At 46.4% G+C, this 14,974-nt stretch overlaps 1 protein-coding gene across 4 annotated transcripts in view; it reads left to right on the plus strand.

Annotated features, from left to right (window-relative positions):
* The first annotated feature begins 7,342 nt into the window (after nt 1-7,342).
* The window catches only part of LOC138809117 (transcriptional repressor p66-beta), an 89,962-nt gene continuing 82,330 nt past the window's right edge, over nt 7,343-14,974 (plus strand). For 2 of the 4 annotated variants that reach the window (XM_069995537.1, XM_069995538.1), the window contains exon 1: nt 7,343-7,493. The gene's annotated coding sequence lies outside the window, so the exon portion shown is untranslated. The remainder of the gene's footprint in view (nt 7,494-14,974) is intronic. The other 2 variants (XM_069995535.1, XM_069995536.1) reach the window with 1 other exon arrangement.

Raw genomic sequence — 14,974 nt, forward strand, 5'->3', positions numbered from 1 at the left:
ACCCCCTTGTCCCTCATCTGTACCCTATACAAAGGCTTCATTCTCTGGGGGCCCTGAGCTCATCTTTGCCTTATTTCCTCTGCCAGTATCCCCCCTACCCAGCTCAGCTTCTCCAGCACCTTCACAGGGATGAGAACCCTCTCTCCAGTCGTTGGTGTTGGCAGTCAGCATGTATCCTGGGGTCCTGCAGTCATCCTGCCTTCCTTAGTTGCTCTAACTGCAGGCAGTTCTTCTTCAGATAGGGTCTCAGCCAGGGGACAGCACTGGGAAGAAAGGAACAAAGAATAAGGAGCTCCCTGTGTGTGAACATAATTTTTCTAATCTCCTTGGCCAGTCAGGTTTTTTTTTTCTCCTATATAATGAGATAAACATAGGAAACAACTTTTAACAAAGCTACAAAACCAATTACCAAAGGGAATTAACTAACAAAGCAGAAGTGCCTTGGGAAAGAAGGGCAGGAGTATCAATGGAGGAAATGACTTACATAAATTTGTTAGTGTAGATTTCTGGGTGGTTGTGAACAGTGGATGAAGGGAAAGAACTATTTCTGAATGAATGCTGTGACCTTCAAATCAGGAACTTTCACATCCTTTCTTCAGCATGGTAGGATGTTTTTCCAGTATATTAAAGGCTCTGAAAGGAACCAAGAAGCTTAGGAAATGCAGTCTGTCCTGCTAGGTAGGGGATGTCTTCCTAAGAGGGGAAGCCCCATAAAAAAATCAAGATTCTGGTCAGACCCCACTCACCAAAAAAAAAAAAAAATTGTTTTGGTAATGCTGGGGATTGAACCTCAGACTTTATGCATGCTATAGCTCAGGTTGTAGATGGCATTCCTCCCTAATCCCCCCCCCCTTTTTTTTTTTTGCCTATTTTGGGACATGAACCTGATCAGGGCCATGTGCTTGTGTGGCTTTCTTGCTCACAGCTGGCATTTTACCACTTGAGCCACATACCTCCAGCCACCCCCCCACACACACACTTTTTTTTTTTTGGAGGGGCAGCCCTGAGACTTGAATTCAAGGTCTGGGTGCTGTCCATCAGCTTTTTATTTAGTTCAAAGCTAGAGCTCTATCACTTGAGCCACAGCTTCACTTACAGTTTTCTGTTGATTAATTGGAGATAAGAATTGCATGGAGGGGGCAGGGAAGGTGGCTCAGTGGTAGAGTGCTTGCCTTGCATGCATAAGGCCCTGGGTTCGAATCCTCAGCACCACATAAGCAGAAAAAGCCAGAAGTGGCACTGTGGCTCAAGTGGTAAAGCACTAGCTTTGAGCTGAAGAGCTGAGGGACAGCGCCCAGGCCCAGAGTTCTGGCCCCATGACTGGCAAAAAAAAAAAAAGAATCGCATAGACTTTCCTGCTCAGAGAAGGTTGAATCAGTGATCCTCAGATCTCAGCCTCCTGAGTAGCTAGGATTATAGGCAAGAGGCATCAGCACCCAGCTCCAGCCCTCCCCCCCCCCTTTTTTTTTTTTTTTGCTGATTAATTTAAGATGGCATCTCATGGACTTTTGTTTTTTTTGTTTTGTTTTTTTGTTTTTTTTTGGGTCCAGTTGTGGGGCCTGAACTCTGGGCCTGGGCGCTGTCCCTCAGCTCTTCAGCTCAAGGCTAGTGCTCTACCACTTGAGCCACAGCACCACTTCCGGCTTTTTTCTTTTTGCTTATGTGGTGCTGAGGAATCGAACCCAGGGCCTCAGGCATGCAAGGCAAGCGCTCTACCACTGAGCCACCTTCCCAGCCCTCTCATGGACTTTTATGCCTAGTCTGGCTTCAAATCTGAATTCTTCGGGTCTCAGTCTCAGTCCAGATTATAGGCAGGAGCCAGCAGCCTGGACTTGGATCTGCCCTCTTGAAATAAGTTTCTATTGCATGTAGTAGCTCAGTCTTGCGCTAAACTATAGGAAGGAAATTTTAGGGCTCAATCCTTACCCCGGTATACAGTCTTACTGGTCTAGAGCACCCTTTGGCTCACAAGCAATAATAAATGCTCATGGTTCTCATTTTTGGGCTTCCTTCTAAAGAAAGTCACATGAGAAAATTACAGACAAAATTCCTTAACTACATGTGCTAGTTGTTCATGCCTATAATCCTAGCTATTCAGGATGCTGAGGTCTGAGGATCAAGGATCACAGTCAGCTTGGACATCCAAATCCAACAGACTTATCTCTAACCAACAAGAAGCTAGAACCCAGCTGTGAATAAAAAAGTCAAATGGGAGGAAGAAGACCTAAGTTCAAGCCCCTGGGTATCAACATCCCCCTACCCACAAACTCATCTGAAATTTCCAATAGCTAAGTATTATTCAACTGATGTCTGTCATGGAGCTTTGGGAAAGGTACTATTTTCAGGTTTGTATTGTGTTTCATATGTTTTCTCCAAGCTTTGAAGGAACCTTGAACTGATGATAGGCAAAGCAGTAACTAAGGAATGTACAGAGGCTGGGAATGTGGCTTAGTGGTAGAGTATTTGCCTAGCATGCATGAAACCTTGGATTCAATTCTTCAGTACCACATAAAACAGAAAAAGCCAGAATTGGGGTTAGGAAGGTAGCTCAGTGGTAGAGTGCTTGCCTTGCATGCATGAGGCCTGGGTTCGATTCCTCAGCACCACATAAGCAAAAAGAAAAAAGCTGGAAATGGTACTGTGGCTCAAGTGGTAGAGCACTAGCCTTGAGCTGAAGAGCTGAGTGAGGGACAGCGCCCAGGCCCAGAGTTCAGGCCCCAGGACCAGACCTCCCCCCACAAAAAAAAAAAAGAAAAAAAAGAGAAAGCCAGAAGTGGCACTGACAATGGGAAAAGCAAGGAATATCATAAAGTTACTGTTTTATGTTTATTACATGCTTACTATGAGCTGGGTGCCAGTGGCTCATGACTGTCATCTGAGCTACTCAGGAGAATGAGATGAAAGGATTGCAGTTTGAAGCAGAGCAGAAAAGTATGTGAGACTTTTTATCTTCAATTAAATACCAAAAAAGCTGGAAGTGGAGTTTTGACTCAAGTGGTAGAACACTAGCTTTGAGCCAAAAAGCTCAAGGACAGCGCCCAGGCCCTGAGTTGAAGCCCTAGGACCATTTTATTTCACTTTATTTTTTTAATTAATTAATTTATTTCTTTACACATAACTGAAAGTGATGTTACAGTACATAAGTTATTTACAACTGTGCAGTAATGTGTTGCAAAATAAATTATCTAGAAGGCAAAAGTACATTGTGAATGTATATAAAACTGTACAGCGTTTGCAGATACACTCTTTTTTTTTTTTTGGGTCCGGCCATGGGGCCTGAACTCTGGGCCTGGGCGCTATCCCTCAGCTCTTCAGCCCAAGGCTAGCACTCTACCACTTGAGCCACAGAGCCACTTCCAGCTTTTTCCGCTTATGTGGTGCTGAGGAATCAAATCCAGGGCCTCAAGCATGCAAGGCAAGTGCTCTACCACTGAGCCACCTTCCCAGCCCCAGATACACTCTTTATAGGACTATTGGCTCTGTAGTGTTTCAAGTTACGTTCTCAGAAAGAGAAAATGCCCAAGATTAAAGGAAAAAATATACAAACCACATGGATTTGACTCCATTAAAAACACTATTGGAGAGTCCAGGCTGTGTCCCTCTTCGGCTGGGCAGGTAGCAGCCGGCCTGGCAGGAAGCAGCATCCCAGTGCCTAGGACCATTTTAAAAACAATGCTTACTGTATCTTTTGAGAAGTTTATTTATTTATTTATGCATGCTTGAACTCAAGAGCCTTGAACTCTAAGTTGGCTTTTTTTTTCCCTTAAGGCTGGCTTTCTACAACTTGAACTACACTTCCTATTTCAGGCTTCTTGCTGGTTAATTGGAGATGAGTCTCATACTTTTCTTCTTTGGGTTGAACCAGCCTCCTGAGTAGATGGGATTAGAAGTATAAACACCAGCTCCTGGTTTCCATGAGTATTTAAAATGCACGATTTTATAGACCTCACAATTATCCTACAGGCTAGATACCATTATTCCCATCTTACAAATGGGAATCTTACACTGTGTGAGGCATAGACTAAGACATAGACACAGGAGTGAAGAATGTCTGAATCCAATAAAGCTTGCAAAGTCACTTGGTATATGATGGGACAGACATATAATCTCATCAGCTGCCAGGGGCTTTCTGCCTGTATCAATAATTTTGCATGACCCATGAATGTTATAAACATATAAACATCTAAATGTCCCCTGGAAGAAAAAAGGTTTCCTACCCCTGAGAGGTTAAGTAATTTGTATTTTTATCACATAACTGGTAAATGGCTAAGATTCACTCAAGCACCTAATTCCAGACCATGTTCCTTACCTGGATAGTAATACTATATTATCATGGAAAACAGGTTGTTTTACTAGTGTGGGGTGTGTGTGTGCACATGTGTGTATGTATGCGTGTGCATGCTGGCCCTGGAGTTCGGCTTTTTTTGGCCAGTCCTGGGACTTGAACTCAGGGTCTGGGCACTGTCCCTGAGCTTCTTTTACTCATGGCTAGTGCTCTACCACTTGAGCCACAGCCTCACTTTGGGCTTTTTCTGAGTAGTTTATTGGAAATAACAATCTTTTTTTTTTTTTTGGGTCCGGTCGTGGGGCCTGAACTCTGGGCCTGGGCGCTGTCCCTCAGCTCTTCAGCTCAAGGCTAGTGCTCTACCACTTGAGCCACAGCGCCACTTCCGGCTTTTTTTCTTTTTGCTTATGTGGTGCTGAGGAATCGAACCCAGGGTCTCAGGCATGCAAGGCAAGCGCTCTACCACTGAGCCATCTTCCCAGCCCCTGTTAAGATTCTTATTTCCAGGGCTGGGGAGGTGGCTCAGTGGTAAAGCACATGCCTTGCATGCCTGAGGCCCTGGGTTCGATTCTTCAACTACACATAAGCAAAAAGGAAAGAAACCGGAAGTGGCTCTGTGGCTCAAGTGGTAGAGCGCTAGCCTTGAGCTGAAGAGCTGAGGGACAGCGCCCAGGCCCAGAGTTCAGGCCCCACAACTGGACCGAAAAAAAAAAAAATCTTAACAAACTTTCCTGCCCTGGCTTCAAACTGTAATCCTCAGATCTTAGCCCTGGCTTCAAACTGCAATCCTCAGATCTTAGCCTCCTGAATAGATATGATTACAAGTGTGAGCCACTGGTGCCCATCTAGTTTATTCTTTGCGTAGTTGGGGTGTGATCTCCCTCTGTCTGCGAGAGGCCTTGGGCTTCCTAGTGGTACCAGCTCTGGTTGTTGGTCATGGGGCTTGAACTCAGGACTTGGGTACTGTCCCTGAGCTTATTCCTCAAGGCTAGCATTCAACCACTTTGAGCCACAGCTCCACTTCTGGTTTTCTGGTGGATAATTGGAGATAAGAGCCTCCCAGACTTTCTTGCCTGGGCTGTCTTCAAACTGTGAACCTCAGATGTCAGCCTCCTGACTTTCCAGCTTGGGCTGCCTTTGAACTGAGATCCTCAGATTTCAGCCTCCTTAGTAGCTAGGATTACAGGCGTGAGCTACCGTTGCCCAGCTAGCTCTTATTCTTTTAAAATATGAACTGAAATGGAGAGAGAGAGAGAGAGAGAGAGAGAGAGAGAGAGAGAGAGAGAGAGAGAGAGAGAGAGAGAGAGTTGGAGGGGTCTATGTTCTACTGTTTGATCTTTGGCTGGTATTAGAACTTGCATTTAGTCTTATGTTCACTGAGCCAGGCCTTAGTCCTGTATTTTTTGCTGGTCATTTTTGGGGATAGAGTCTCCTGGACTTTTTTGGCTTAGCGCCTCAAACCTCCACATTGCAGCCTCTTCATAGCTATGAGTTTGAGTATGAGCTGCTGGCACCCAATTTTACCTTCTTTATGTGGCCATATCCATTTTACTTTTTTCCCCCCTCCCTCCAGCTCCTTCCTCCTCTCTAACCTACTTCCTTCCTTCTTTCCTTCCTTTTATTGGGCTCTGGATGTGGCCCAGGCTGGTCTTGAACTCTCAATCCTCCTGCTTCAACTTCTGCAGTGCTATGATTATAGGCATAGCACCTGGCCTGGTTTACAATTTCATCTCCATTGCACAGTATGACATTTCAATGATTTGAAAAAAATGTCCTAGTGTGGCTAGAAATAGTGTTCAGCTCAAACCTCAGCTTGGTCACTATCTGACCTTGGCAAGTTACTCAGCCTGTTTTCTGATACACTTGGGTTCAAGTTTCAGCTCTGCCATTAAGCATGTAACTTTGGAAAAGTCATATGATCTGTACCCCATTCTCCTCATCTGTAAAATAGGAGTAACAGTACCTACATCATAGAGTTATGAGGAATAAGAATCTATGCAAAGCTCTTAGCACACTGCCTGGAACACAGTACTTTCCCGAAACATCAGCTAGTATTGCTCCTCCAACTTACAGCTACAGTACTTGGCCCCTAACCTTAAGGTGCTCAAAGCAATGCTTCTGATAAGTACTCTAGAAACCCGGAGTTTAGGCGGGCCTAACTGCTTCGGGGAAGAGGTGAGGCCGGAGGAGCGAGGCCTTGAGTTGATTAAGTGGAATCGGGTGGGGGAGGGTGTGTGTGTGAGGCTCTTTCCTCCCAGTGAACCTAAACAGCCCCACAGAACCCAAGAGAAGGCGCTGCACACCGTAATTCACCAGTGAATTTGGCTAGTTGCCTTCTTCCCTGCTGTCCGTGGTTCAGTCAAGACAGACCAACCGGAGGTGGTAACACTAGGAAGCCCAAGGCCTCTGGCAGACCGAGGGAGGCCACGCCCCAAATACACAGCAAGGCCCAAGCGCCTACAGCTACTTCTATCGTGAAATTCTTGGATTCTGTCGCGATGAAACACCGCCCAAACGTAGAGTCCAGCGCCGTCCCTCGTCTCCATCTTTAGAATTGAAAGAATAAGAGCGGGCCAAAGGGGAATCCCGATTTTGGGAGCCTGGGGTACGGCGGCTGCCTGGGGACCAAAACGTCTCTAAGGTAAAGTTGCAGCCTGAAGCGATTTTTTGACCCCCGACACTTAATGGGCTGTCGAAGACCCGGATGTGTCTGGGACTGGCCGAGGTACCCATTAACGCGCCCCCGCTAGACCATCCCCCCTCCTCGGCTTATGATTGGATCGTAGGAACGCCAATCATCACTTCTCCAGCCACTCACTCTCCAAGGGTGGGATGAAGTCCCAGTATCCTACCCTCTATTGGTAGGACTAAGAAGAAGCGGGCGGGGTGCCCGGCTTAGGTCGACCAATGGGCGTCGTGGCGTGTGGGTAAGGCGGAGCCGAGGCGCTTGGCAGCTGCCCAATCAGCGTCCTTGTTTGTGTGGTGCCGCCGCCGCCGGTGCAGCCGCCGCCGCCGCCGCTGCCCCCGTCTGTACCGCAGTGTCTGCTCCGCCCGCCCGCCCCGGTCCGGCCCACCCCCCTCCCCCACCCCTGCCCCTGGTCCCGTCAGTGGGGTCCGGAGCCCACTGTGCTGTCGCTTCTTCCTTTTTCGACGCCTCCGTCGCCTCCTAAAGAAGCGAGCCAGTCGAGAGTTACACCGCCACCGCCAGGTGAGGAGCTTTGGCCTAGGCCGGCCTGGCCGCCCGCCCGCTCGGGGGCGGTGAGGAGCGAGGAAGGGAGGGAGGCTGGGAGGAGGCTGTGGTGGCGGAGGTGGGGGAAGGGAAAGGTGGAGGGGCGGGGGGAGGGGAAGCGCCGCGAGCCGACGCCCGCCCGCGCGCCCCCGCCTTGCGTCCCCCTCCCCCCACCCCGGCACCGCGCGCCCCCGCCTCGCGCTCCCCCTTCACCTCATCCCCTCCTCCCCTCCGCGCGCGCGTGCCCGTCTTTCACTTCGGCCTCGCGCGCCCCCAGCTCGTGTCCCTTCATTTCTTCTCCTTTTACTCTTTTTTCCCCCCTTCCCTCGCGCCCCGTTTTCCCCGCCATCCCCGCTTTCACTCACTACCTCATGCCCGCCATGCTCCCCTTCTTGCCTCTTTAGCGCGTCCCCCTGTTTTTAAAAAAACTCCCCCTCCTCCCCCTCCCCCCCCGTCCCCAAATGGTGCCCTCAGGGTGCGGGGGCCGCTCCCTGCGCTCAGTCTCGTGTTTGACGGCGGTTGGGACAAATGTGAGCTCCTTGAGGGTGAAGGAAGCCCAGGATCATTATCTTTCTTTAGGGTAAGGAGACAGTGGAGAACCTTACCCCTTTATTTCGTTGTCCACGGTTTCCTCGGCCTCCCTTAGAAAAAGGGAATTGTCTCAGGTTGTCGGGGTACTTATCATTTTCCAGCGATGAAACCACCCTTTTTCTCAGCTGGGATTCTGGGACACACTGGATCTGTTTTCCCGGTTCAGTGCTTGAGGGTTGATGGAGCTGCAACTTACCCTTCCTAACCAAACCGGGACTTAAGACTACTTTTTGCCTCCTTGGCTCTCAATCACAATAAGGAGCTAGTTACTCCTGCAAGGAGTTTAGGTGCCACTAGTGGCTCGGGACAGCTTACCTCTTCATAAAGGTATGGTAGCCTTTTGGGGTTTCATCCCCAGCACCAGCTTCTCTTCAAACACAAGACATGATCTCTTTCAGCTGGTACTGAGATGAAGATGGAGATGGAGGCTTTACTGATAGGTGGCAAGTGGATGCTGAGTTAAGCTGTTAGACAGTCTTGTCTACTGCCCTTTGGAGAATCAGGTAGTCCCTGATTCTTAGCGAATATCGTCTGATATATGATAATTTAGAGGATTTTCATGTGTCACAGAGATGAGAATACTGAATGTATATTTCGGCAGCAAGAAAGCCGCGTTTTCAAGGCAGTCCGCAAAAGAGATTTGGACTAGTAGTTGATGGAGTAAAAAGGTTTTACAGGTCTATGTTAGAGAAGAGCTTATGCTCTTGTAATTTCGAGGATCTTTTTCTTTTGTAAAATTTGTATTTTTAAGTGACATTCACAGTGAGTGCATTGGTACAAAGTAAAAAGAAATCTTTCCTTTCACCTCTGTTCTCAGCCATCCAGTCTTCCCAACTAGTGCATGTAACTTTGTTTTCTGGCAGTAGTATGGTGTCTTTATGTTGGAGGTGAACCTTTTTGAAAGTTTCTTGCTAACTTTAATGCTCTTTCTTTGATACACATAAACTTTTCCTTGAAGTCTGATAGTCACTCTCATTCATACTTTTTGGTGGTGGAGCAGCCTTGAGAATATTACCCTTTATACTTGGTCAGGAAAGAGGCAACTTCTGGAGATGTTTAAGCTGGTGCTGGGGAGAGGTTCAGTACATTTTGAAGAAAGTCCCACATTTGTTGGAAATGGTGCCACCACTGTGTGTGTGTGTGTGTGTGTGTGTGTGTGTGTGTGTGTGTGTGTGTGTGTGTGTGTGTGTGTGTGTGTGTGTGTGTGTGTGTGTATGTATAGTCCTTGGGGGTAGGCTGTGTCAGGGATAGAATCTTCTTGGGCATTTGAAGCAGATGGTTGTGTGAACAATTAGGGGACATTTGTCTGGTAGGGCTGTCATCTGTTTTTAGGGGAATGTATATAGTTTTTAGTCTAGAGTTAAAAGTCAATCATGGAAATTGGAAATCTGACCTGCTGCCTGGATGACCTAGTTTAAGAAAGAATTGAGGTTTATGGTTGTGTTTTTCAGATGCTGGTTCTGGGGCTTGAATTTAGGGTTTGGATACTATCTCTGAGCTTTTTTTTTTTTTTTTTTGTCAGTTGTGGGGCTTGAACTCTGGGCTTGGGTGCTGTCCCTGCACTCTTCAGCTCAAAGTGAGCGCTCTACCGTTTGAGCTACAGCGCCACTTCCTGTTTTCTAGTGGTTTATTGGAGATAAGAGTCTCACGGACTTTCCTGCCTGGGCTGGCTTTGAACCGTGATCCTCAGATCTCAGCCTCCTGAGTAGCTAGGATTACAGGCATGAGCCACGGGCGCCTGGCTTCTCTGAGCTTTTATACTCAAGGCTAGCACTCTACCACTTGAGCCACAGTTCCACTTTGTATGTATGTGTTGTTGTTTTTTTTTTGTAGTTAATTGGAGATAAGAGTGTCACAGGCAGGAGCCAGGCTAACTTTGAACTGTGAGCATAAGATCTCGGCCTCCTGATTGCAGGCTTTATAGATTTTTTTTTTTTCCAGTTGTGGGGCTTGAACTCTGGGCCTGGGTACTGTTCCTAAGCTCTTCAGCTCAAAGCTAGTGTTCTACTACTTGAACCACAGTGCCACTTCCGTTTTCAAGTAGTTAATTGTAGATAAGAGTCTCATGGACTTTCCTGCCTGGGGGCTGCCTTTGAACTGAAATCCTCAGATTTCAGCCTCTTTTGTAGCTAGGATTACAGGCGTGAGCCACTGATACTGAGCTGGCTTATAGATTTTTGTCCTACCAATTATTCCTTACTTGAGAACATTCTTGAAGAGGTGAGAATGATTTGTAGTTGACAAAAGTATCCATCTTTATGACTGTGGTTTGCTTCCCCTGACTGTGATGTCTCTTAACTTCCTGTTTAGAGGCATTGCAAATAAGGATCTGAATTGACGCTATATCCCGATACTTGTCTAGAAATAGTATTAACCAGGTTCCTTGGTCAGTGCTTTCATGCAAAATTCTCTAAGTAATTTTTTGTTGTTGTTTGTTGTGGGGCTTGAACTCAGGGTCTGGTCACTGTCCCGCAGCTTGTTCACTCAAGAGTAGTACTCTACCACTTTAAGCCATAGCACCACTTCTACTTTTCTGGTAGTTAATTGGAGATAAAGAACATCACGACCTTTCCTGCCCTGGCTGGCTTTGTACCACAATCTTCAGATCTCAGCCTCCTGAGTAGCTAGGATTACAGGTACGAGGAACCAGCACCTTGGCCTCTTTCAGTAATTTCTAGTGTGTTTTTAGAACAGGGCCACAGGGTGGTGGAAGAGAGATGTGTGAAGAATTTTCTGAACTTAGCAGCCTTAAAATCTCAAAAGACTGCTTTTTCTACCTTTTTTTGGGGGGAATCTCCCTCCCCCTTTTTGCTTCTATCTGGGTCACACTGTACTCCCAGGTTGGGTTTTGGTTAGAAAACCGTAGGTGGAAGGTGTTACTGTATTAATGAATGTACTCTAATCAAATGCTGGGACCTCTGGATTCATTTTACCTTTAAGCAGATAGTATTGTATATTGTATGTAAAGTGGGCTTCTTGTTTCTATTTACTATTCCCTCCCCCACTCACCAAGCTAGAAGTGCATGTATAAAGAAACAACAGCAAGTGCTGTACTTGTTGTTAGGCTCTGGAGTATATAGATATATATTTTTGAGGTTGGTGCTAGGGTTTGAACTCAGGGCCTGGGTGCTGTCTCTTTGCTTTTTCCACTGAAGGCTCGCACTCTACCACTAGAGTCATAGCTCCACTTTCAGCTTTTTGGTGCTTAATTGGAGATGAGTCTCTGAGATTTTCTTGCTGGGGATGCCTTTGAACTGTGATTCTTAGATCTCACCCTCCTAAGTAGCTAGAATTACAGGTATGAGCAACCGGTGCTGGACTGCTGGAGTACATTTCATGTTAGCTACCTCTTGGGTGACAAGCAGCCCCTCTGCATGTAACTCAAAATGTGTATGTTGCTTGGCTTGTTTAGAAAAATCAAACTAGATTTGGTGGTTAAAACAACTGCTAGAGAAATGGTAAGATTTGAGCCATATCTGGATCCTAGGAACTTTCTTTCCCATACTTTAAAACCCTGCATCAATATATATCAAAACATAGTAGCCAGGGGCTGGGAAGGTGGCTCAGTGGTAGAGCGCTTGCCTTGCATGCATGAGGCCCTGGGTTCGATTCCCCAGCACCACATAAGCAAAAAGAAAAAAAGCCAGAAGTGGCACTGTGGCTCAAGTGGTAGAGCACTAGCCTTGAGCCGAAGAGCTGAGGGACAGTGCCCAGGCCCAGAGTCAGGCTCCATGACCGGACCCCCCCCCAAAAAAAAAAAAATAACATAGTAGCCAGACTTTTTCTGAGGTAGTTAGGAATAGGGGGTAGGAAAGACACCTAGATTGACTATACTTCTAGTTCTGGTATAAAGCTGTCTACCTATTGCTTGAGGAAAATGTAGCCTGTCAAATAATGCCACACAAAGTTGTAGTTCCTCTGTTGGTGGTTAAGTATAGAAAAAAATACATACAACTTGTTTCTGTTGAAATGGACTGACTTGGAGAGAGAAAGCTTCCATTACCTCTGTTAGGTTTCTCTTCAGTAATCTGGGAACCTTTTTCTGTGGTACTGGTTGGGGATTTTGGAGACTTTTTGAGACAGCTTCTGTGTGTCATAGGCTGATCTCAAACTCCTAGTCTTACTGCCTCACTCACCTAGGGTGTTTCAGATTTGCATTACCACACCTGGCTTAATAGGTGTGATTTGAAATTGAGTCCTCCTTGTCATCCATCATTTTAACCTTCTGCCTTGTAGATATTTGAATTTTTTTAATGTGTTGCTTAAGTTCCTAAAGTAGAAGAGGAGTGACCCATGTTGTTAGGGCTTAACCTGTCTGTTAAGATACTTATTAAAGCTGGGTTGCAGTGGCTCACGCCTCTCTAGCTACTCAGGAGGCTGAGATCTGAGGATCACAATTCAAAGCCAGCCCAAGCAGGAAAGTCCATGAGACTCTTTATCTCCAATAAACCACTAGAAAACCGGAAGTGGTGCTGTGGCTCAAGCAGTAGAGTGCTCACCTTGAGCTGAAGAGTGCAGGGACAGCACCCAAGCCCAGAGTTAAAGCCCCACAACCAAAAATAAATAAATAAATAAATAAAAATTACAGGCTGGTGGCTCACACCTGTGATTGTAGCTAGTCAAGAGGCTGAGATCTGAGGACTGTGGTTTGAAGCCAGCCCCAGCATGCAAGTCTGTGAGACTCTTACCTCCAGTTAGCCACCTAAAAAGTGGAAATGGAGCTGTGACTCAAAAGTGGTAGAATGCTAGCCTTGAGGCAAAGAAAAGCTCATGAGAGCGCCCAGGCCCTGAGTTCAATCAAGTCCCACAACCAACCCAAAATAAAATTTTATAAATACACACGTTAGTTGTGCAAAGGGAGCTTGAGTATGTGACATTTCCATACCATGTGGGCAATGTACTCCATCAGCTTTACCCATGTGGTCTTTAATACTGATGAGTAGACTGCTGAAGAAATCAAGGAAAATGATAAGGCCATATATATACCTGAGACATTGAGACATTTCTTGTTGCTTTTTACACTTAGCTTCGTACTTTTTTTGTGTGTACCAGAACCAGGAATTGAACTGAAGAGTTACAGGTATGAGTCACCTGCGCACACAATTTTTTTTTGGCAGGGGGTGTGGGGGTGGGTCATGGGGCTTCAACTCAGGGTTTGGGTGCTCAGGGCTAACTAGCGCTCTACCACTTTGAGCCACAGCTTTACTTCTGGATTTCTGGTGGTCAATTGGAAATAAGAGTCTCACAGACTTTTCTGCCCAGGCTGGCTTTGAACTGGGATCCTCAGATCTCAGCCTCCTGAGTATCTAGGATTACACCACCAGTACCTGGATTTTTAAAAATAAGGACTTTCTGAATCAGAAAGTCCTTTTCAGCCTTCTCATCAAAGCTTTCTTGATCTTATGTCTTTTTTGTGAGAAAGTACAGTTTGTAATTTTTAAAGATAATAGGCTGAAATATAAGAAGGATTTGTAATAGATATCTTGCAAATGTGTGGGAAGGGGAGGGTATACATCATTTCCATCCTCCCCCCCCCCCCCCCCCATCCTGGGGCTTGAATTAGGACCGTGTACTGTCCCTGAGCTTTTTTTTTGCTCAAGGCTAACACTACCACTTGAGCCACAGCACCACGTCCGGCCTTTTTTGTGTATGTGGTACTGAGGAATCAAGCCCAGGGCTTCATACATGCTAGGCAAGTACTCTACCATTAGTCTATATCCTCAGCCCCATTGGTCTTTTGTTTGTTTGTTTTTGTTTTTGGTTGGTCTTGGGACTTGAACTCTGGGCCTGGGCACTGTCACTGAGCTCTTCAGCTCAAGGTAAGCACTCCTACCACTTGAGCCATAGTGCCACTTCTGGTTTTCTGGTGGTTAATTGGAGATAAGAGTCTCATGGACTTTTGTGCTGGGGCTACCTTTGAACCATGATCCTTAGATCTCAGCTTCCTGAGTAGCTAGGATTACAGGCATGAACCCCTTGAGCTTGGCTCCCATCTTTTTTTGTTTGTTTGTTTGTTTTGGTCGGTTGTGGGGCTTGAACTCTGGGCTTGGGCATGTTTCTGTGCTCTTCAGCTCAAGGTGAGCGTGCTCTACCGCTTGAGCCACAGCACCACTTCGTCTTTTTTGTTTTTGTTTTTCTTTTCCTGGGGCTTGAACTCAGGGCTCAGGTGCTGTTCTTTTGTGCTCAAGGCTAGCACTCTTCCACTTGAACCATAGCTCTACTTGGAGCTTTTTGTGGTTAATTGGAGATAACAGTCTTATGGACATTACTGTCTGGGTTGGTTTGGAACCGCAGTCCTCAGATCTCAGCCTCCTGAATAGCTCGGATTACAGATGTGAGCCACCAGTGCCCAGCTGTGTATCTTTTATTGAACTCATGAACTTGAGCTTTTGTTCAGCTTTTTCTTCATAGGGCTGGAGCCATTCCTCCATTTCAAGCTTTTTTGCTAGTTAATTGGGAATACAGGTTTTAGGACTAGTCTGCCCCAGCTGGCTCAAAACCCTGATCCTCAGATCTCAGTCTTCTATGTAGCTGGTGCTTTCTTTTTATCATTTTTTTTTTTTTTTAAATTAAGATGACAGGACTGGGGCTGGGAAGGTGGCTCAGTGGTAGAGGCCCTGGATTCAATTCCTCAGCACCACATAAGCAGAAAAAGCCTGAATTGGTGCTGTGGCTCAAGTGGCCAGAGCACTAGTCTTGAGCTAAAGAGCGAGGGACTGAGTCCAGGCCCAGTTAAGGCCCCACAGCTGACCAAAAAAAAAAAAAAAGACAGGGCTCAAACTTACAGCCATGTGTATGCAGATTATTTAGTACTGAGATGCGCGTGCGCGCGCGCGTGCACACACACACACACACACACACACACACAT

The sequence above is a fragment of the Dipodomys merriami genome, unplaced genomic scaffold, assembly GCF_024711535.1.
Source record: "Dipodomys merriami isolate MVZ:Mamm:240054 unplaced genomic scaffold, mDipMer1.0.p SCAF_485, whole genome shotgun sequence".
Classification (NCBI taxonomy): Eukaryota; Metazoa; Chordata; class Mammalia; order Rodentia; family Heteromyidae; genus Dipodomys; species Dipodomys merriami.